The sequence below is a fragment of the Balaenoptera musculus genome, chromosome 20 (genome assembly GCF_009873245.2).
Source record: "Balaenoptera musculus isolate JJ_BM4_2016_0621 chromosome 20, mBalMus1.pri.v3, whole genome shotgun sequence".
NCBI lineage: Eukaryota > Metazoa > Chordata > Mammalia > Artiodactyla > Balaenopteridae > Balaenoptera > Balaenoptera musculus.
In genome coordinates, this window is record NC_045804.1 from 55,522,267 (window position 1) to 55,545,366 (window position 23,100).

Genomic DNA, 23,100 nt, shown 5'->3' on the forward strand with positions numbered 1-23,100 from the left:
GGCTCTCGGGCCCCACCTGGGAGCGGCGTGGCCGAGCCGGACTGCGCGGGACCTGTCAGCAGCCGTGGCCACTGCGTTCGCCGCCTCCCGGGCCGTCGCTGCCGCCACACGTGGGGCTCCGAGGGCAGCAAACTTGGCGGTGACGTCAACGGCCAAGGCCGGACCAGCCCCCGGACGAGCGCAGCGAGGCGGGAGGGGTGCGACGGAGAAAAGGTGGCGCGGACCCCGAGGCGGCCGCCCAATGACATCGGAGAGGGCGGGGGCGACATGGGCGACGCCCCTTCCCCACTCCGCCCACCCCAGCCGGCGGCCTCGCCCCCCTCGGAGCGCTGCCGGGTCTGCGGCGACTCCCGGGGCGTCTGACTGACAGCCAGGGCGGCCGGATCCCCAGGGGCCTGACTTCCACCCAGCCAGCCGCTCGCTGGATCAGGGGTTCCCAAACCTCTGCGACGCCGCTCAGCCCTTCGTAGCCCTGACCCCTCCGAGGGCCCTGGTTCCCTCCCTCCGGAGTCGCGACATCCTTCCCCCGCTCCGCCCCGCCCCCCGCCACCTCCGCGAACCTTTAGAAGTTTTGTTGGCGGAGGTTCCCGGGACCGAGCCGCGCGCCACGCCCCCATTTGTCCTGGGCGAACTGAATTCCTCCGCTGCGGCTTCACCTTCCACCTACCCTGCTGTCCACTGCCGGCTCCGGAGCAAAGCCTTTTCTCCCCGCAGCAGTTTTTGGTGTTTTTTGTTTTTTCATTTGATTTTTTCCTTTGTATTCGTTTAGGATGATCAGAGTTCCCCAGGAACTGGAAAGGAGCAACCTCTTAGGAAATGAGCCAATAAATAAGGGGAGAAATTAAGATTTAAAAAATTATATCAGCTACAATTCCAAATCCATATGCCCAGTTTTTAAGGGATTTTTTTAGTGTTGCTTGCACTAGTGTGTGTGTGTGTGTGCGCGCGCGCTCGCCTCGCTAAAGGAGTTATATGTCCTTTCCTAAGCGGTTTCCTCTTTCTCTTGCCTCCCCTGACCCTATATCCTCTCCCTGCGCTCCTCGGAGAGCAGGTCAGGAAGGGATACAAATCGCCTTGCTGTTTAATGGAGGGAGGTGGCCCGTGGAACCTGCATGGGGTGGTTTTTAATTCCAGTCCGATTTGTTCCTGATTTCTTGGCTTCCTCGTCTCGGCAGGACGCCCCGCAATGTGGGCGGTAGCCTGACCTCCTCATACCCACCCTTGCAAGCTGTGCAGGCTGCTTTCGGGGCGCGCTGCGGGTGCTGACCCGGGCTGGCAGCGGCAGCAGAGCTAGGGTTGCAGGAAACTCACAGGGGAAACTTCTGCTTCCTGTGCTCTATCTGACGTGGAATTTAAGTCCTTTTTAACCTTCCAAAGGGGACCTGATGGTTCCGACTCGGTGCCTGGGTGGAATCGCTGTGTTTGTGCCGGTTGGATAAATACTCAGGACTGGACGTGGTTTTCTGTTTATGAAGTGCCAGTCCCAACCTATTCTGTAAACTAGTGACGAGCTTGTTAGGTTCCACTGCCGTAAAGCAATGGGCTTTTTTACAAGGATGAACAGTAAGTCCTGCCAAGCTTTAATGCCTCTTTGTGTCCTAAAATTGGACATCAACAATCTAGCTGAGGTTTAATACTAACTTGAGCTTTAATATGTTCTAGTTTGTCTCTTGGGATTTCAGTCTGACTTGCAAAAGTAAGACCAAAAAAAAAGAAAGGCAGTTTTAAAGTTATTCTGAAAGTATATGCAATCCCATAAATGTTTACAAACAAAACATGCTTGGGTTTTCCCATCTGGAAAATGGTGGTCGCCAAGTTCCCTTCTAGCTCTAACATGGTAGGATACCATGCGTTTTGCTTTTACATTCCCAGCACAGGTACTTCCTTTATGTGGGTATTAAACACCCACACTATGTAGGAGACAGGGTTCTAAGGACCACTCACACCACATCTAGCTCTAGGGCAGCTCTGTACATTAGAAATAAAATATAAGCCATGAACACAAGCCTCATAGGTCATTTAAAATGTCTAGCAGCCACCTTAAAAATGGTAAAAAGAAGCAGGTGAAATTAATTTTACTAAGGTAGCCAACATACCTAAAAATGTGATTTTACCATGTAGTCAATGTAAAAATTACCGAGGTCATTTATGTTCTTTCTTTTCATACCAAGTCTTCAAAATCCAGTATGTGTTTTACACTTTCAGCACTGCTTTATAGGGACGAGCCACATGCCAAATGTTCAGTCACCACGAGAGCTAGTGGCTCCCATGCTGGACGGCACAAATGAGGATGTTGTTCTTGGTGAGAGGAGTGTCTGGTGTCGATGTGCATGGATTCATGAATGGTTCTCCTCAAAGAATTTTGGGTGCTTCACGGGACCTTTCATACCGCCACCCTTCCCCCAGAACACTGACCCATCTCGGGAACAACGCTATGGCGCTCCACTGCCCCACTCCTTGTTTTAGGAGCTTATGATCTTAATGAGACAAAACGTACACACACTCTTTAGAATGCAAAATCGCGTCGTGTTCAGCTGAACACAGGTGTGCTGCCCACTCACCAGATTCACATCCAGCTCCTGGATGTGCCCTGTCGCTTTCTGTCCCAAAGCACATGGTGTTTCGACCTAGAATGTACACCCTCTTCATCCCTCAGATGTCAGCTGTACACATCTTTAAGGATGCCTTCCCTCTGCATCCCCTGTCCCTGGTTTGATCATGTCTCCTGGTACAGATTCTCAAAGTTCCCGGCAGTTTCCTTACAGACTTCATGAGGGTTTGCAACGTTACGGGTGTGTGGTGATGTCTGTGTTTCCCCGTTAGAGTCTGAGTACTCCAAGGAGCTGGGAACCACGCCTCAGTGGCACACCTGGAACATCTAGCATATTACTTGGTGCAAGGAGATGCCTGGTGAAGATCTGTCGATGAACTAATGAACCTAGAGGACTGGGGGCTGGGCATCCCAGTCTGAGAGAGCACCACATAGAAGCCAAGAGACGGGAGGGAGCATAGTGCAGTGTAAACCGCTTGTGTTTCAGTGTGAACCAAGTGTGGGCTGGCCTGGGGAAGGCACCGGGGGAACTAGAATTAGCACAAAAACAAGACTAGAGAAGAACGCAGGAGTCTTGATAATTAGCTAGAAATAAGGAGGGAGATTTGGTGGAGGTGCTGGATTTCAACATGTGTCTTAAGGAATTGACTGGGGTGGGGGACATGATATTTTAGGTCACAAGGAATAAGCACTAAGGTGTCTGCTGCAAGACACAGACAATAAATGTTGAGTAATGCCCTGTGACCGAATCTTCATTTATACTTATTTCAGCCCTAAGGAAGTGTTTCAGTGCTCTCTCTTTTAACTTAAGAGACAAAAATGTTAGGGTCTGCGATCTTCAGACTTCAAATTCAAGTGGCTGATTTCTTGTGCTCAGTCCAGGAATAGTGAAGGTAACATTTTAGAAAATTACTCTGCGAGCTGAATGCTGGATTGGTTAGAAAAGCTTGGATGCAGACAACCCAGTGGAGAGTCCAGAGTTAGATGTAAGCCATGAAATCATAAAATCCCAAACTGTAACGTTAGCAGAGGGTACAAGTAGAGAAAATCTAAAATATCTTACAAAGGAACATAAAATCTGTGATAGGGCAGATGTCGCAGTGAAAGAAAGCTCAGAAGCCATTCCAAGTATCGCCACTGAATGGGTCCTTCTCCAGTTGGCCTGATGTGTGTTTGCTAGTCGGTTTTTTCATCTGTCTCTGCAGTTGGGCATGCTGGTGAATGCTCTAAATTGACTTGGGGACCTGCGAGTAGGATTGGAGAAATGGAGCTGAGTAGGTAGCAGTCAAATGGCCAAGTGGGAGTTGAAGGTAGATCAAGTCACTATCAGAACTGAAGACACAGCGTTGGACACAAGACCGTTCTCACCAAAGGATGAAGCAGACGTGACAAGAGGTCCCAGTGACTATTTTGATCACTATGATCCTTACTCATCTCATGTGGGGGGCAAAATGGTTTTCCCAATCTCAGGTGACATGTTGATTAATATGTATTAATGGCTATGCTGTGAGTCATAAGAGTTCCATTAAAATAGAAAGATCACCAAGAATTCCCAAAGTAAGTGGAATTTAAGAAGGACCTTGTAGAAGAAGGAGTAAGAGTTTTGCAGATGGAGATGAGCATGGTGGTAGTTCGACCGAGAAACAAAATAAACAAAATTATTACAAGACAATATTAAGAAGTGTTCTTACCACCGTTAGTGACCAATATTAGTCTTTGTAGTTTGGACAAGAAAGGATGATGAGGGAGAGAGACTAGTGATATCCCCTGAAGGCCAGACATTGTGCTGGGTGCTGGAGCTGCTCCTACTAGGTCTTACTCTGAGTGGATGCTCAAGGCTTTTCTTGCCATTTCTAATGTTGGAAGAGGCCAGAGTTTCCCCAGATATAGCCCTCATCCTGGGAAATGTTCCATAGCAAAGTATTCTGTGATCGATTTGAAAGACTACCCTCTCTTGAGCATTCCTGATAAACATTAGCATGTTACAGTCTCTGAAGTGACTTTTCAGTAAAGATACCAGTTAAATTTTGCTTAATCCAATGTTTTCCAAGGCTTTTGGACCATGGACTCCCATTACCCATGCCCTATCCAATAATATTCCTTGTTCTCAGGAACACGTATCAAGAAATGTAATCCTAAACTTTACAAAGGCTTGCTGTTGTCAGGAACTTCGAAGGACAAATGTTTTCTGAACGTACAGGAGCCTCAGCTACAAATAGTGAGGGTTTGGTTTACTTTGAGACCAGGTGGGGGACATTTCACCAAGTATCTGGATTTTTCTTTGTTCTATTATTTCTCCAGGGACCCACCTCCCCCGAGGGATAGGGCTTTAACTAAGGTCTTGACAAAAGGTAATTTTCATGAATTATTGATTTAGCCAAAAATAATTGGAAAGCTTGATAATTACACAGAGATTTTCTCATGCATCTTGCTTCTGTCCTGAGTCAATTCTTTCCGATTCTGTGACATATGAAAGAAATGGGTGCAGGTTTTGAAATACACCTTATTAAGAAGTGAATTAGCATGCAAAAGGATCAAGGGACATTTTCAGTAGACTGACCACTCAGGTTCTCAAAATCTCCAGGCTACAATATAAGTTAAGCAAGAAGAAATAAGAACTGTTAGTTGAAAAGCAGGACCTATTTAAATAAATAATAGAGAGCTAAAAGTTGATTCAAGGAGGGCTATATGGTTATTTTTTATTTATTCTCAGTTTCTCTTCTGAGAGTAGAGGATGCTGAGTCCATAATTTTTTCTTTGGTTTATTATAATATTGGTATTTCTTTTATTTAAAAGATATCACATACTTTTTATGGTAGTAGATCAAAATTGAGTTAATCTTTTAGGTGAACTTTAGAAGGATGTGGGGCATAAATAATAGACCTGAAGGATAAGGGCCATCAGAGTGAGTTTCCTTGGTCCTCCACCTCTAGAGGAGATCTTTAAACTCTCCTTATGCTATAGGAGAAGCAGGTATGAGTCAGAGGGAAAGGAGGAGAGCGACAGCCTGGTGCTTCCTATCTGCCCCCCTCCCAAGGCAGGAGCTGGAGGAGAGACATCGACCCCCTGGATGAGCCGAGGGAATCTGAGAGCAAAGGGGCTTTGTGCCTCGGTCCCCAGGCAGGACCCAGGGAAGCGGCGAGCCTCAAAGAGTTACCCCACCTCAGAGCGGCTTGACAGCAGAAGAGGAGAAGGGCTGTGGATTCCTCAGAAAGCACCAGCAACAACTCCCGAGGGGCCCCTCACAACTCCAGAGGCACGGAAGAAGAATCAATCAGCTGAGAGGGAGCAGGGTCTGGGGAAGGATGCAGGGTCTGGAGAAGCCTGGGGGTCTGGAACAAGGCATGACGCGACTGTGATAGGCGTGGGCTGGTGACCAAGGACAGGAAGGACAAAGTACAGCCCATCAGACGCCCAGTGGATGGGTGACAATGGCCAAAACCCAGCTTCCCTATGATATCTTGGCATCTCTAAGACCAAGCAAGAGATATGGAGTGGGAGCAGAGACTGGGGGCAGGGGGAGGGAAGGGGAGGGAGGGGGAGACCTGAGGGTCCCCAGAAGGGACTGAGATTACATTTCTGTCATTGTGAAAAACAGGCGCTAAAAATGGAAATCCAGCTCCGTTTTCAGAAGCATGAGAAAGTTACTCTGTGCACACCTGATTTCCAGCTTGAGACGTTCGTGCTCATTACACTCTCTGAAGTAGGTGTAGACCCCTAGGCTTAGTTAACTCATCAGAACATATAAGGCATGCCTTGACACACCCATGCATAGCACCTCTTTCAACAAATGTTTTTATTTTCCTTTTTAGTTCTGATTATTGTCTCTACACAATCATATAGCTTTTCCAGACATATTATTAAGCAACTGAGTGCAAGACTGCAAGATTCATTACTGCTGATATTTTTCTGCACATTGACTTGGTCATTTTATCCATCTGATCGCCCCTTCTCTTTAGCATTCTGCCCTTCAACTGCTGGCATAATATGAGCTGGGGCTGCAAAGATAATGCTTATCTTTACTAATTAAACACTAAAAGCCCAAGCTCACCTCTGAGCTTTTTACAGCTTAGCCTCTGACACGGCTCTCACTCTTTTAAAGGATTTGGAATAATTCAAATCCCAGACTATATAGGAATGTGATTTTTATAGACCATTTGCCCAGGAAAAAAATAACATTTTTAGACATGGATATATATTGATTTTAAAAAATAGTTCCTTCTTTGTATATGATTAGGTCTCTTTTTTCCTTTATAAACAGGGGAATTCAATCCAGTGTACTAAATATCTCAAGAGATTATGAATGAGACCAGGGAAAGTTACCAAGAAAGGGATATTCTGAGTATGTTTCTTACCTAAAGAATTTCTCTGTGTTGTAAGGTAACCATTCAATGTTTTCCCCTCACAAATGATGAACTAGTTTTCCTAATACCTATTCTTTCCTTGCTGACTTGAAATGACATGTTTCTCTTATATTTAGCTTGATACGTACTTGAATCTGTCCTGGGACATTTTATTTTGTTCTGTTCATCTGTTACTATCTATCATTATAGTACTATCATTATAGTACTTACCACACTATCATTATAGTACTTACTATGTACTATCACTGTGAGACTCCAAACCCTAAACTACCATTCCAAAATGTCTTGACTATTCTCACACCTTTATTTTCCTAGAAATTTAAGTTTATTAGATCAATTATCCCCCAAAATATGCTGTTTATATTTTTGCTGGACTTTAATTTCATTTACTGATTTCTTGAGGGGAAATTCAGGTATATATAATATAATATAATATAATACAATATAGTCCCTTCCAAGAACATGGTATGCCTTATTCTATATCATCACCATTATTCTGTTCTATTGAATTATATTGCATGACCACAGGAAGAATTTTTCATTGTCTTCATAAAATTCCTGCGTCTTTTGTTATGGTTATTCCTGTATGAGTTAAATGTATGATTGTTTTGTAAGTGAATCTTTCCGCAAGATATTTTTCATGATTTTTCCTTGATATATAAGCAAGTTATTACCTTTTCCACATATATTCAATAACTGGCACCCATAATGGATACTCTTACTAGTTTCAATGTTTTTCAGTTAGACAATTATTTAATCTCTAGTTGACAAAAATTTTAAATCCTCTTTCCAAAAAGTCTAACTCATTCATTTTTCTTGCCACATTGCATTGGCTAGAACTATAAAAATAATGCAAAAATGATGATAAAGGGCTTCCCTGGTGGCGCAGTGGTTGAGAATCTGCCTGCCAATGCAGGGGACACGGGTTCGAGCCCTGGTCTGGGAGGATCCCACATGCCGCGGAGCAACTGGGCCCGTGAGCCACAGTTGCTGAGCCTGCGCATCTGGAGCCTGTGCTCCGCAACAAGAGAGGCCACGATAGTGAGAGGCCCACGCACCACGATGAAGAGCGGCCCCCGCTCGCCGCAACTAGAGAAAGCCCTCGCACAGAAACGAAGACCCAGCACAGCCAAAAATAAATAAATAAATTTTTTTAAAAAATGATGATAAAATATGATGTCTTTCTTCTGTTTATGCTATTTATGGAATAATTCTGTATTTGACCTTTAAGTATGATGTTTGTTCTTTTTTCCACTAAGGAGTCTTCATCTTATTAAAGAATTAGCTAACTTCATTTCTAATATAAAAATACACTTTAATTATAAATGAGATTTTGTTTAAGGCCTTTTACAGATACTGAGATACCTGTTCTTTTTGGTTTGTTTTCTGTGATGTAATATTTTATGTTACATCAATTTGTGTTAATGTTGAAGTGTACTCATATTCACCTCCTTGGTAATGCTATATTATTATTATTATTATTTTATTTTGCCATTGTATGTGTTTTGCTAAGATTTTATTTGGGATGCTTGTATCTATATTCATTCAAAAGGCTAAACTTTTATTGTATTCAATTTTGGTCAGGTGTTTTTATTATGATTAAGCTGGCTTTCTAAAAGGACACGAGAAATTCTACATTTTTTCCGTGCTCTGCAAGAGTATAATTATTTATATGAGAGTAATATAAAAATTATCCATAAAGCAATTCAGATCTGGAGCCCTAATGGGGAAGGATATTCATCAACAATTTTAAAAAATCATGGTTGTTATATTCAGATTTTCTAACATTTCTTGAGTCAGTAATTATACCTTAAAATCATTCATGAGGGCTTCCCTGGTGGCGCAGTGGTTGGGAGTCTGCCTGCCAGTGCAGGGGACATGGGTTCGAGCCCTGGCCTGGGAGGATCCCACATGCCGCGGAGCGACTGGGCCCGTGAGCCACAACTACTGAGCCTGTGCGTCTGGAGCGTGTGCTCCGCAGCAGGAGAGGCCGCGATAGTGGGAGGCCCGCGCACCGCGATGAAGAGCGGTCCCCGCTCGCAGCAACTGGAGAAAGCCCTCGCACAGGGGCGAAGACCCAACACAGCCAAAAATAAATAAATAAATAAAATTTAAAAAAAAAAAAAGTTAAATAATTCCTGATCTTTATAAAAAAAAAATCATTCATGAGAATTTAGATCAATATAGTCAAGTGAGCATGCTCATTACCTTATGGGGAGGAAAATAAAGGAAAAAGTGTAACAAGTGTAACAAGTAGACCAGAAATGTTGCAGAATGCATGAAAGCAAGACAGAAGAATAGAGTAGATACAGGGAACCAAGTGCTATCCAACATGCTGTAGGGCAGCGGTCCCCAACCTTTTTGGCACCAGGCACCGGGGGGGAGGGGAGCGGCTGGCGGGGGGCGGTGGTTGGGAGGAGATGGTCAGGCGGCAATGTGAGCGATGGGGAGCGGCAGATGAAGCTTCACTTGCACGGCCCAGGGGTTGGGGACCCCTGCTGTCGGAGACGCTGTCACAGAGATGAGCGTGGTCCCGTGTAGTCTCAATGCCATAGTCAACAGGTGGGTATGAAAAGTGGAGGAGTAATTCCTCAGGGTGATGAAATGGGAAGCAGTGCTCAACCTCCTCCCTCTGCCCCTCCCGCCCACACTGCTTGCAGTGTGGCCCCGCAGTGGGAAGCCCTCAGAGGTTCTGGTTCACAAGGGGCCAGCCCACCCAACCCAGTAACCCTATCGGTGACCAAACTACATAGAAAAGCATAGGCAGAGAAACAGAGGGTCTTACGAGACTTGCAGAATATGAATTCACTGTTTTTGTAGGCTACAAAATAGTCAAACATCAGTAATAACATTTGGTTAACCTGCTTTGAACCACCAGGAAAGATTGATACTTAATTGCATTAAAAGAAGGAACAATATCCACAGGTAAAATTGCAAAAAGAAGAAGCAAAAGCACTTTTCAATAAGTAAAATTAATATTGTCAGTGATGATCAAGAGACCATTGCATTCATAGAAAAGAATCAACTCGACTTCTGCCTTAAGATTGAAATTTCTTCACAGAAAATCTCTTTGCCAATACCTAAAGAAATGAGTAAAAATTAAGAAACAAGCTACCTCTCTCCCATTACAAAATGTATCAGGAAAGAAGGAAGGAAGGGAGGGAGGGAGGGAGGGAGGGAGGAAAGAAAAAGAGAGGAGACCTAATTCAATTTGAGCAGAGCTGGGGATAAACTTGATTCTGCTCCTATGTCTGTTTCAATACCTAGAAACCATTCTGGTGAAGAGACATAAACCTGAGAAATTTTACTAATATTCCCAAGTCTGGAGAGATGAAACTGAGGAGGGAGCTTTATCTTTTGACTCTTCTGATCAATAAGTAATAGAAATTACTGCTGGGGAGCAGTGAAAGCATGAGATATATTGCCGGGTGGCCTCATCCAATTGCCAGAGTAAAAACACTGATGATAGAAAAGATTTTCAAGAATGAGCAAAAAAAAAAAAAAAAAAAAAAAAAATCTAAAAGAGTAATGTGAAAAGTATATTGGTGTTGACTTTTAGGAAGGTGAGTTGCCACCCTCTATCAAACTAGAAATGATAAATCCTTCCAGGAATTTATGCTAAAGAAATACTTGCACTTGTGCCCAAAGAGGCAGAGATGCTCAATTTCCATGTTGTTGATAACAGCAAAGTTGCTAACATCCTAAATGTCCATCAACAGAGACGTGGTTAAGTAATTTAAAAGGCTACCTTCCCAAGGAACACGCTGAAGCTGTAAAATTGGATAAGGTAGATCCACATGTCAACACTAGATTTACCATCAACTCATTTGCTTAAGTGAAAAAGGAAGTTCCAGAGCAGCATGGATAATATTATCTCACATGTGGATTTTCCCATATGACACCGAAGACATAAATACACACATATGTAAATGCCTCAGTGGGGGAAAACAATGAACATTCAACTCTTGACGGTGGTTATCTTTAAGAAGAGGAGTTCAAGAGATATGGAAAAGGGGATTTCTTGGTTTTGCTGTACTTAATTGTTTGATTTCTTTCTATGACAATATGCTTGTGTTTCACTTGTATAATATTTGCTTAATAGACATAAAACATGCTAAAATCATTCTATTCAGCAGTGTTCAAATTGTATATAGTATTCAATTATAATTTTTAAAACACTGTATCTGTTTATCTCATGATTCTAATTCTTATTTAGTACACTTGTGTTTTAGCCTCCCCTCTATTTTTTTAATTAAGCTTCCCAGAGTTATGTACGCTTATTTATTTTGTTCAAAAACAAAAAACTGAGAAGTAAAACTACCATTTTCTATTTTCTGATTCATTGATTTTTGCTTGTAAGTTTATTATTTCCTTTCTTCTTCTTTCCTTAGATGCATTTTGTTGTTCTGTTCTAGAATCTTGAGCAAGAATAGAGATCATATTTTATTTATTTTCATTTTTTGGTTGTTCAGTGATGGAAGTTTTTAGGGTTATAGATTTTATCTAAGTAGAACTTTGTCTACATCCCAAAGCTATTCTATGTGCTGTTTGTATCGAGCTAATGCTTGCTTGCTATGGGCTGGGCACTGTGTTATGAACCTCATATACAAGGTAGGAACGAACACTCTGTCTCATTTTACATGGGGGGGAGCCAAAACATCTCTTTGGGGAGTGAGCACTCCCTCATTCTTAGCCCACGTGGCCTGGGAAGCATGGGTCCAGCCTGCTTTACGGGGGTGGGCACAAAAGCCAGAACTTGGCCATAGTGATTTGTTCACAACCAGGCCAATGACCCAAACCCAGTTAATTAAAACCTTTCATGAGACTTCTACTAAGTCTTAGGAAAAAAATACACTCTTTATCACGGAATCTTTAGTTACATAACAAAATGGAAACAGGTGTCTTTGCCTCCTTGTGGATAGAGTTTGCCTGAGATTGAAAACAAACACAAGGGTGTGAAACTGTACTGTCTAAGAGCAGGGGAGTGAATTTATCCAGAAATGTAGCACAGTAGCCCACTTGGCACTTGCGGCCACGAACTTAAAGTACAACAAATCAGCACAGTTGTATTTTCTTGAGTCATGTGCAGTTTGTTGCCTGGGTCCAGGCTGAAATACATCAAGATTAGGGACAAACCAAGGTGGAGTTTGTCAAACAAATACTCTGAAGTCAAAGAAGAAAAAGGAAGTTAAGGGAGAGATTGTATGAAAACCACAGAACCTAAGCTGAGTGGGAGAAAAGGGAAGGTGTGAGTGTGTATCAAACAGTGAGAAATAGTAACACCAGTGGATCTGAGGTGAGTGACTAGAGAAATAAGATGTGATGTTACAAGGCTTTTGGAGATAGTGCAATTATTGGTCATGACAAGACCTAAGGCAGTACTTTTAAAACTGTTTTTGACCTTGACCTAGAGTAAAAAATACATTTTTCATCACAACCCAATACACATATACATACATGCATCTCTACATGCATCTCTCTCCATATATTTTATTTATTTATTTATTTATTGGAATTGGCTCATATGATCATAGAGGCTGGCAAGTCCAAAATACTAGCTTTATGCTAGATGCTTTATCTGTATCAAGTCTAAACCTTACAGCTCTCCTACAGGATCTTAGATGCTGGGCCAGGCTCAGAAAGCGGAACAGGTGTCAGCAGGGATGCGTGGCAGATCTGCCTGGCTGTGATCTTTCCACTCTACTGCACTTGCAGTGATCTGAGGGCCAACGGTGTGCCCCAGAAGGCTTCTTAGCAAATGTTCCCTATCAATTTGGCCAACACACATGACTTCACAGGATAGCAAGCATTTGCCACCAGCCCTGCTGGTCCTTTTGTAGAACTAACCTTGCCAGGTGTACCTCTAGCATCCTTGGATCAAGTACCAATTATAACTGAAGTGCAATGTCATTAGTCACACAATTTTGAGCAGCTGCAGTTTAACTTCATTAAATTTACATCACCAAACTGACATAATGAAGGACTGCTGACAGAAGGAAAATAGGTATAAATCATACCTTCATGTACATTTGAATCATGGTGGAGTCATATCTAATACTCAACCACTAAGTGTAGACACTCTTAATTCAGTAAAATTTATCATTAAAAAATCCTTGGAATTTATACACAGATGAATTTCTGATCATATACCCGTTATAGAAATAAACTGGGATACATCAGATCAAACCTAACATCCCCATTTTACAGACGAGGGACTGAGGGGTTATATGAAAGAGTAACTAACATTTATATTGTGCTGAGTTCTGGAGTTGAAATATCTGGGTTTAACCCTGACTCCACCATCTGTCAGCTGCCTGATCTTGGACAAGTTACCTAATCTCTCCTGGCTTCAGTTTCCTTTTCTGTGCCATGAAGATAACAGTAATGTGATTGTCTATCATAATTGAGTTGATGTGAGCAATAAATGAGTTAATACATATAAAAGGCTTTATAGAGTGCCTGACTCATAGAAAGTGTTCAAAAATGGTAAGTATGTAATTGCTATTATTCCCTTTTACTTACTTTTAGACATGACAATGGGAACATCTTGCAGCCAAACTTGTGGGATGGGTGCTTTATATCTTGTTTTCGAGGGTATCTCCACAGCAGGAATAAAGGACTTTAAAACATGTAATTCTCTTTGAGGAAACAGTGGTTTCTTACTGGAGAAAACTGGAAGATTGTGAGCTCCATGACAGTGAAAATAAATCTGCCTTCAACACATTTCCCCAGCACATGGTGGGTGTTCAGTACGTCTTTTCCAACGGATACACTAACTGACCATCTAGTTAGAACAGAAGGCAGGCACTCGAAAAGCTCATTAACAGTAAAAGGAAGAAAATAAGTGCCCATCAAAGAAATAGAATTCGGCCAAAGGAATGCCAAAATGGAATTTATAATGTTCATGGATCTAATGAAAATGTATAATTGAAATGATATTTAATGATACAAACGATAAGCAGTCAAATGCAAATTGTGCAATAAAGATCACGCAGGATTAGGGTATCTGTTGCCAAGGTGCCAGCCTGGTGGGCCTAAAGGGGCGACGTTATTGGCATCCTCTCCCCCCCTTTTCTGGGGGTCGAGAAGTCGGGGCTCAGCTACCCAGAGGTGGAGGGCTGTCGTAACGTGCTCGGCCTACTGGGCAACGACGAGATCGTGGCGCTGTGCGACACCATCACCAACCTCCTGGTGCAGCCTGAGGGCCACCACGATGCCATTCGCGCAATGTCAGTGTACTAAGTGCAGAAGAACTTCGGAGGCGTAAGAAAGTCCACCGAGAAATCATATTTAAGTACTTGGCAGCACAGGGGGTTATTATACCTCCAGCTACTGAAAAACACAATCTTATTCAGCATGTGAAGGATTACTGGAAAAAGCAGTCACAACTGAAACTGAAGGAAATGCTAGAGCCAGTTAAGACAGAGGACATTAGACTCTTTGAACAGCAGGAGAAAGAAGATAAAAAAGCTGAAAAGTTTGATTTTCGTCAATTAGGTGAAGAATTCTGTCACTGGTTCTTTGAACTTCTTAATTCTCAGAATGCTATTCTGGGACCACCTCAAGAAGAATGGGGGCCACAGCACTTCTGGCATGATGTCAAGCTTAGGTTCTATTACAACACATCTGAAACAAAATGTGATAGACTACCATGGAGCAGAAATTGTGAGCCTTCGTCTGCTGTCACTAGTGAATGAAGAATATCTTTTTCTCAGTCCCACACTAAATTCCCCTGGACTGAAACGCGCTTCTTCTCCCCATGGTCTCATTATGGTTGGAGTTTGCTGGGACCGTCCACCGAGGGAACACCTGTTTGGGCATTTTTGAACAGATTTTTGGACTCATCCACTGCCCTTTTGGGGAGAATACTTGGAAAATCAAATTTATCAACCTGAGAATTATTGGAGAGTTCCCTTGCTCCTGGGACATTAATGAAACCAGCTATTACACTTGAACCAAGTGATCTAGAAGCCTTTTATAATGTAAACACTTTATGTGGTCCAGTGAAGTACGACTCAATGTAAGGCAAGCACTGGATAGTGGGACTGGAGACCAAACTTTATCTAGTGGAAAGGAGGCATTGTTGAACAAAAGAGAATTAATTTTACCTAGCCCTTGAAGCATTGAGTACTATATGTCGGTCTGAAAAATCTTGTATACAGAAATTCTTCCAAATACTACATCAGTAATGTTTAAATGATTTCAGATTCGGGGATTGACGTATTTTAGCTGAAATGTCTTTCTTGACTACAGGCTAACATATTATGTGAACACTTGCCTCCTTCTACTTGAGTTGCAGCAAATGTTCTGAAAGCTTCATGCAATTCATCAAATAAATCCCACTTTAAATGTTGTAAAAAAAAAAAAAAAAAAAAAAGACCACGCAGGATTAGAAATTCAGAAAAGAAGTTGCTCACTGAAGGCTGGAAGAATCAGAAGCCTGAGGAGAAGATTCCTTTTTTTAGCGCTTAGAGTTTGGGTAGGTGGAAGGAAAGGAGAGGACTTCCAGGCAAGGGGAACGGCATGAATAACAGCATCGAGGTGGCGATAAACGTGGGCAGAGACGATGAAATGAACCGGGAAGAAATGACGACTCTTTTTAAAGATTCGGCGCGTGGTATCTTGGCCGAGCTGCCCACAGTGGCCGGTGCAGTTTGCGACACCGTTTTTTGAGCGCTTCCTTGCGTTCAGGAAAGAGGAGGCCTCGTTATCTATATATGGATGCTTGGGGTCACCTCAGGTGCCTCATCACAGCCTCTAATTTGGAAGAGCCCAGTAGCCCTCCGAGAAATGACTGGACCTCACCCATAGGTAGGGCTATTTACAAATATGTTTGAGAATTTTGGAAAGGGTGTGCGTGTGCATGTGTGTGTGTTATCTAGTTTACAGGTATGGAAAAGAGGGCAGTTAGTGACAGAAGGAACGACAAATCGGGGACAGGGCAGTCACGAGGTGGTGGCCCTGACATCAGTGGCACGTTGTGATCAAATTAGCCCCTTCTCAGGGTCTCTCTGGGTGGCAAAACTAAAAAGAGCTGTTTCACCAGGACCCCAAGCTGCTCTCCTGGAGCTGAGCAGAATCTGAAGGGACTTAATCACCCAGTGTCCCTGTGTCCGTCCTCCTACACAGGGAGCCACCGACAGGAGAGAGAACCGAGTACCAGCTACCAGGAGACAAGTAGCCAAGGACTCCAGGTAATGGCAGTAAAGTGAAACAAGCATGCCAAGGTGTTAAAGGTCAAAGGTGGTCTCCGAAACACCTGAACAGCAAAGGTGGAGCGCAGCACCAGAGAAGGGGCAGAAGGCATGCAGCTCAGGTTATACGTTGAGACCCCTGCTCTCACCAAAACTGTCACAAACACACTCTTTTGGGCGATGTGACCCAGAGTTTTCTGCTGGCCAGACTCACCTGGGACCCTGGTTAGGTGTGCTAGAACCCCTGCCTGCCCTCACTACTGAATAAGGATCTCTAGTGGAGGGCCCAGAAAGTTCTTTGAATAACAAGCATTTACCCCGAGGGAAGGGTTATTCTCACCACTGAGGAAGTCTGGACAACCCTAACTTCAGAGACTTCTTGAAAGGTGCAAACGTGGAAGGCGGCAGTCTGGTCACTTAGCACATAGAGGCTATTGACACGGCAGAACTGTTAAAGTGAGTGATGCTAGCTGGTGGCACGGAGAGGACATTTCGGTGACAGTTGTAAACAATTTCGAGTTGGCATGCTTCGCCGATGTCAGCCTGTGTCTGTGGCATGCATTAAATAGGCCACAAATCCTGGGCAAGAGGGACAGTCCGCCATCAGCAAATGTATCATAAGTCTTCCTCCGTAAGAATTTTCCTGATGACAGTGTAGGAAACAAATCTAGATATTCCCCTGAATTAATGCTGTCATTAACAGATTTACAATGTAATCAATAATATAGGCACTTTAGTCAAATGAACCACATAGGAATAACAGTATTAAATGCCTGACAGCTTTAGAAGTTATTTATCTGTCCCTCGCTCTAAAAATCCATATGTATTTTTCTATCAATAGAGAAAAAAGGAAATGCATATAGAAATACAGATATATTCCTTTGAACAACTACCAGCTTCCCCTTAAACTTATCTCAATTTTCAAACGGCATGCTAACTATAAAATAAAGTGTGCCATTAAGTTTGTCAAGTACATCTTTAGGAGCCGGAATAAAGTTTCCATGTCCCAGAAGATAAAGCTTTTGCACAAGACAGAGAGAAAAAGACTCATGGGAGCTTAGTGGGGAGAGCCTTCTATGCCTTTCTGCCTTTGCATCCTATAAATATTGTCTACTTTGCAAGTTGGAGGTATCCCACCACTTTAATATTAATTTGCATTTCCTGTCTTATATTGATTTGGCTGGAGTTTGCATAAGCTGTGGCGCTTTGCCCACCAAGACAGAAAGTCATTCAAGTAAACTTTCCTTTCTTTCTGGAATTCACCCCAGTCCCCTCCTTTCCTCTCTCCCCCTTCACCTTCACCCCTCTCTCAGCCCAGCTCTGCCCTTCCCTTTTAAAAAAGTTGCATTAGTTCTTTACAAGTGAGCAAGAACAGAACCAAATGTTTCACATCTGCTCTCCGAGTTCACGGATTAGCATGAGAATGAGTGGCCAGTGTTTCAATGATGCACAGTCCAGTGGATGAGAATGGGGGCTCAAGCCCGCTATCAGAGGGCTCTCTGGCTCCTGCCAGATGTCCTAGGCCCAGGACACAAAAGCAGTGAACCCAGGGCTTTAACAAATCACCTTTCTCTGGGGCTAATCACTCAAGAAAAGGTTTTGTTGTGGGTTTGGAGAGGGTCAGGTTGGGCTTTCTCCAGTGATCTGTAGCTTCGCCCAGCCCCTCCAAGCCTTCACCCGGGGGCTTTCTAAAGAGACCTCTTATTTCTCTCCCCCAAATGCAGGGCTCTGAGGGCAAAAGCTGCATGCCAGGGTCTCCCGAAGGCTCAAGGGCTGCAGGGGGCTCATTAATCAACGGTGGCAACGTCGCTGGTCTGGCACTCACTCTCTCTGTCTGCACAATAAAGACTTTAGCAAGAATAAAATGGCTCAATGGGCACGTACAAGGTCAGGCCTAGTGGCAAGATGGTTCCGGTGTGATCACAGTCGGAGAAATCCTGCACTTCCTGGAGGGAAGCCCATAAACTGGAAAGCGGTGGTTCTCAAAGTGTGGTCCCTGGGATAGCATCATCAACATCACCCGGGAACTTGCCGGGAGTGCAGATTCTCCGCTCTACCCTGACGTCCTGAGCAGGAACTCTGGGGTGGGCTCAGTAATGTGTTTCTAACACACATGCCAGGGGACTGTCATCTCTAGAAAGTCTCCTTAGTTCCAAAGAAAAGAAACTCTAGGAAAATTTTTAGTTTTTTACAGTAGTTTTACACCCGTACCCCTTTTTATTCTCATCTTAGAAAGACAGGGTGACCAACCATCCTGATTTGTCTGGGTTTCCCAGGAAGCGGGACTTTCCATTCTAAAACTGAGAAAGTCCCCAGGAAAACTGGGACAAGTTGGTCACCCTATCTGAAGAGCAGGGCCAGTCTGGTTATTCCTAGACTGACCTGCATTCCTTTCCACCTGTCTGTTGCTGCCCTGCTGTTCCATCGCCTTCTGGGTTGCAGGGGACAAAGAAAAAGAGATTAGCGAGAGAGCCATCAGCCAAAGGAGAGAGTTCTCACAACGCAAGAACAACAGAGGGCTCAAAAAACAACGAAAGGAAAGCAGCAACTATGCAGAGGCCATGGATTTTGTATGAAAAATGTCTCCTTTGACAAATATGTGCTGCCTTTAAGAGAAAAGGCTCGGAAGCTTCTTCCTGCACTCAGGATGACAGGGTATATATTCTTGGTCACCTTTCCATAATCTTAGCAGAAAAATCATTAAACCAGTTAATTCTTTATACTCCCCATTATACATTCTATATATTTCAGTGAGGATGCTGTCCTATTTCATCCTGATTTATCTCCTCTGCTGCCCTTTAGGAAGTCATGTATCTGGGCCCCGAGATTAAAGGTGAGATTTAAACCAGAGATGGAGTTCGAGGGAGTTCCCTGCACTTGAGAGCGTATATGGAAAGGGAAGAGCTGCCTTTGAAAGTCAGGGATCTGTTAACTGATGGGATGCCAGACACAGGTGGAAGGAAGGATTACAGGTGGTCACTCTGGATTGGAGGGGGTACTTATGGGATAGGTATGCAAAGGTCACAGCACCGCCATGCTACTTGACCTAGAAGTCTTACACCACAGGAAGTGATGTGATCCGGCAGCTGTGCAGGGCCAGAGAGGTAGTATTTGGTCCCTAAGATAAGAAGAAAAGGTCTGGTAGTGACGGTGATGAATATGCTCATTGGCAAAGATGGCAACGCATTATCAAACTCCTGATCAAATTTGGGACTGTTTCGTTTAAAAATTATAGAAAAAATGAGAAAGGGAAAAATTAAAGTGCAGTAAAAGGGGCATAGGTTTTGGAGCTCAACAACGTCGAGTTCAAATCTTGCCCTTTTACTTACTTATTATGGGACCTTGGGCATGTTACTTAAGCCTCCTTTTACTAGAAATCTGGACAAATAACATCTGTCTCCAAAGGGTTCTTTGAGGATTAAATAAGGTAATAACGTCCTTTGCAGTGTACCTGGTACACAGCAGGTGCTCCATAAATGCCGAGGAGCAATGTGCTATAGTAGCAAGGGTTTGGATTTTTGCTTCAATAGAGACGTAGGTTCCAACTTCTAACTCTGACCCTTTTGAGTATGTGTCTTTAGTCATTTAAGCTCCAGCTGTGAAATTAACTGTGTTTATCTCTGAGAATGCTTCAAGGATGAAATGCGCTTTCATACACAAAGCGCTCAGCACTTCGCTGGGTGTCACCCCCTCTTCCCCAAACCGTGTTAACCAAACCCTTCTCGGAATTCCCACATAGCTGTCTTAAACTCCTCCCACCCCCCATGCATGGTCATTGGGTACTTTCCAGGCTTCTCCTCTCTAAGTTCTCCGTGTGCATCTGTGTGTCTCTAGCACCTGGCAATGAACAGAGATGAACTGAGCCTTAGAAAACGGACATCTGGCAAATATGAGGATCAGTTTAACCTGACCCCTGGATCTGGGAAAAGCAGGCCTCCTACAGGCAGGCCCTCTTTTTTTTTTTAATTGAAGTACAGTTGATTTACTATGTTGTGTTAATTTCTGCTGTACAGCAAAGTGATTCAGTTATACACATATATACATTCTTTTTCATATTCTTTTCCATTATGGTTTATCACAGGGTATTGAATATAGTTCAGTACTGTATATTGAATACAGTAGGACCTTGTTGTTTATCCATTCTATATATAACAGTTTGCATCTCCTAACCCCAAACTCCCAATCCATCCCTCCCCCCGCCCCCTCCCCCTCCCCCTTGGCAACCACAAGTCTGTTCTCTCTGCCTGTGAGTCCACTTCTGTTTCATAGATCAGTTTATTTGTGTCATATTTTAGATTCCACATATAAGTGGAATATCATATGGTATTTGTCTTTCTCTTTCTGACTTACTTTTTTTTTTAAATTTATTTATTTACTTTATTTATTTTTGGCTGCGTTGGGTCTTCATTGCTGCACGCTGCCTTCCTCTAGTTGCGGCGAGCGGGGGCTACTCTTCATTGCAGTGCGCGGGCTTCTCATTGCGGTGGCTTCCCTTGTTGCAGAGCACAGTCTCCAGGCGCGCAGGCTTCAGTAGTTGTGGCACACGGGCTCAGTAGTTGTGGCTCTGGGGCTCTAGAGCACAGGCTCAGCAGTTGTGGCGCACGGGCTTAGTTGCTCCACGGCATGTGGGATCTTCCCGGACCAGGACTCGAACCCGTGTCCCTTGCACTGGCAGGTGGATTCTTAACCACTGCGCCACCAGGGAAGCCCCTGACTTACTTCACTTAGTATGATCATCTCTAGTTCCATCCACATTGCTGCAAATGGCATGATTTCATTCTTCTATGGCTGAGTAATACTCCATTGTGCCTATGCACCACATCTTCTTCACCCTTTCACCTGTGGATGGACATCTGGGTTGTTTCCATGTCTGGGCTGCTGTGAATAGTGCTGCTCTGGACACAGGGGCGCATATGGATCTTTCTGAATTACAGTTTTGTCTGGATCCATGCCCAGGGGTGGGATTGCTGGATCACATGGTCGCTCTATGTTTAGCTTCTTGAGGCACCTCCATGCCATTTCCCACAGTGGCTGCACCGACCTACGTAGGCAGGCCTGCTTCTTGCTGCCCCGACTGCTGTGACCCTCCCGGGCTCTGAGGGTCTGGGAACCACGTCAGGTGGAGTCAAGGTTGGACCTCACCAGACCTCTGGCTGGGTTTTGTTTCTGCTCTCCAGGCAGTGAGCAGCAGGCAAGAGAATCCTGGAGTTGGAGTCGGCCTTTGGGTCAGGCCTCCAGGCTCCACCGCTTCAGGCTGCATAAACCTGGGCAAGAACTGCGGCCCCATCACCATCCAGGGGGCACTCACCAGGCCCAGTCCTCCCGGGTGGTCTTCCCTGCACCTTGTGAGGCAGGCAGGAGGCAAGACCCAGGTGTGGGATCATACCCAGATGTGACTTGGAGGTCACTGAGCTGCCTGATGTCACGGGCTGGTCTGCAGCACAGTTAGGACTCTGGGCAGCCTCTCTGATTCAGACTGCCCTGCTACACGGCCTCCTCCAAAACCATCTCTTCACCCCAGCTCCCTCCTCTGCAAAATGAAGGAGTTCGATGCAAGGAGCTCTAGAGGGGTGAGCCCAGGACAGCCCATCTAGTCCTAGGACTCTCCATCTCCTGCGCTCTGACTGGTGGAGGCTGGTGTGGGTAAGACGACACGCTGCGAGCTAGTTGGGCAGCCTTAGGATCCCATGTGGCCTTGGGCAGGCACGTCCACAGACCTCAGCCTCCTCAGAGAAATGGAGATAATGATACAAACAGTTACAACGTCCTAGGTTTGTGGTGACATCTGCAAGGAGTCAATATATGTGAGCCGCGTGGAGCCACACCAAGCACTGAGGGCCACCACGTGTTAGCCGAGGTCCCCTTGTCATGGAGTGGATCCACCTCGCAGTGATTTCGGTGGGGGCCTGGAAAACAAGGACTGGCTTTAAGCCCAACTCTGGGGCTCTGTCCCCTGTATCTGCTTGATCCCCTGCTTCCAGCCTGACTCACCCATTGTGGTCAGAGTGGACCCCCCGATGATAGCTAATGACAATAACTAACGTTTCCTGCTTTTGCTATGTGCGCACCCTTTAATGCATCCTTCATAGTGCACACAACAGATGCAGGGCGAGGACGAGGAAGCAGAGGCACAAGGATGCTGAGCAAGTTGCCGGTGGTGGTGAGTAAGCGGCCAAGTCTGAGGTGAGACCCTGGAGGGAGGGCAAGCAGGGGTTCTGCCGAGCAAACTTTCTAGAAGGCATTGATGGAAGGGGAGGCCACTTGACCTTGAGCTGGTTTCCTAGCAGAGTCCCTGCTCCCCAGGGCTGCTTGCAGCGCCTTTGTCCTGGAAGAAGAGAAAGGCACAGGGTGGGCTGAAGGCTGACCTCTCAGCAGCTGTTGTTTCATAACAATTTCCACTTGTTTATAAATCATAGGCGGAAGTTGATGTGTTTGTAATCCCAGCAGGGTTATCTGCGGGCTGGTCCCTGGCTCTGCCTCAGGTTTGGGATGACGCTGGCGAGCTCATGTGAAGCCTCTTTGGCTCGCTGGGCCCATTTCCAGTGCAGAGTGGACCACGCAGCATCGCTGAGGGAGACAAAACCAGACTCCTTGTTGTGTTTTTGTTGCAGTGTTGCAAGCAGATGGCAGCATGAGTCCTGCTGTGGCCCAGTTCAGTGGAGCAAGTACCACCACCAGATCACCAGGGGCTCCCTCTGCACCGGAAATCAGGGCAAAAAGCAGCCCAGGGTCCCAGTCAGTTGAACAAGGGAGGCCCCATCACCCATCTAACTGCCCCCAAGCACAGGACCAAGAGGAGGTGGAACAAAAGGCAGGCTCCTTGCAGAATGAGCCCCGACGAAGAGCAGCCCAGGCTGACTTCCACTGGCCTCTAAATCTTGAACCGGGATTCAAGTGCTATTTAGCATGGGTGAATTGGGACTTGAAGCAGAATTAATTGCCTCCAAATTGTATCTTTCCTCCCAGCCATCCATTAGTTGTTCTGGCAGAA

General features: G+C 44.8%; 1 protein-coding gene and 1 pseudogene across 1 annotated transcript in view; one reads left to right on the forward strand and one right to left on the reverse strand.

Moving 5' to 3' along the window:
* Positions 1-23,100, reverse strand: part of LOC118887538 (heparan sulfate glucosamine 3-O-sulfotransferase 3A1) — a 275,512-nt gene that overhangs the window by 91,454 nt on the left and 160,958 nt on the right. The window lies entirely within an intron of this gene.
* Positions 6,159-14,939, forward strand: LOC118887384 (annotated as a pseudogene).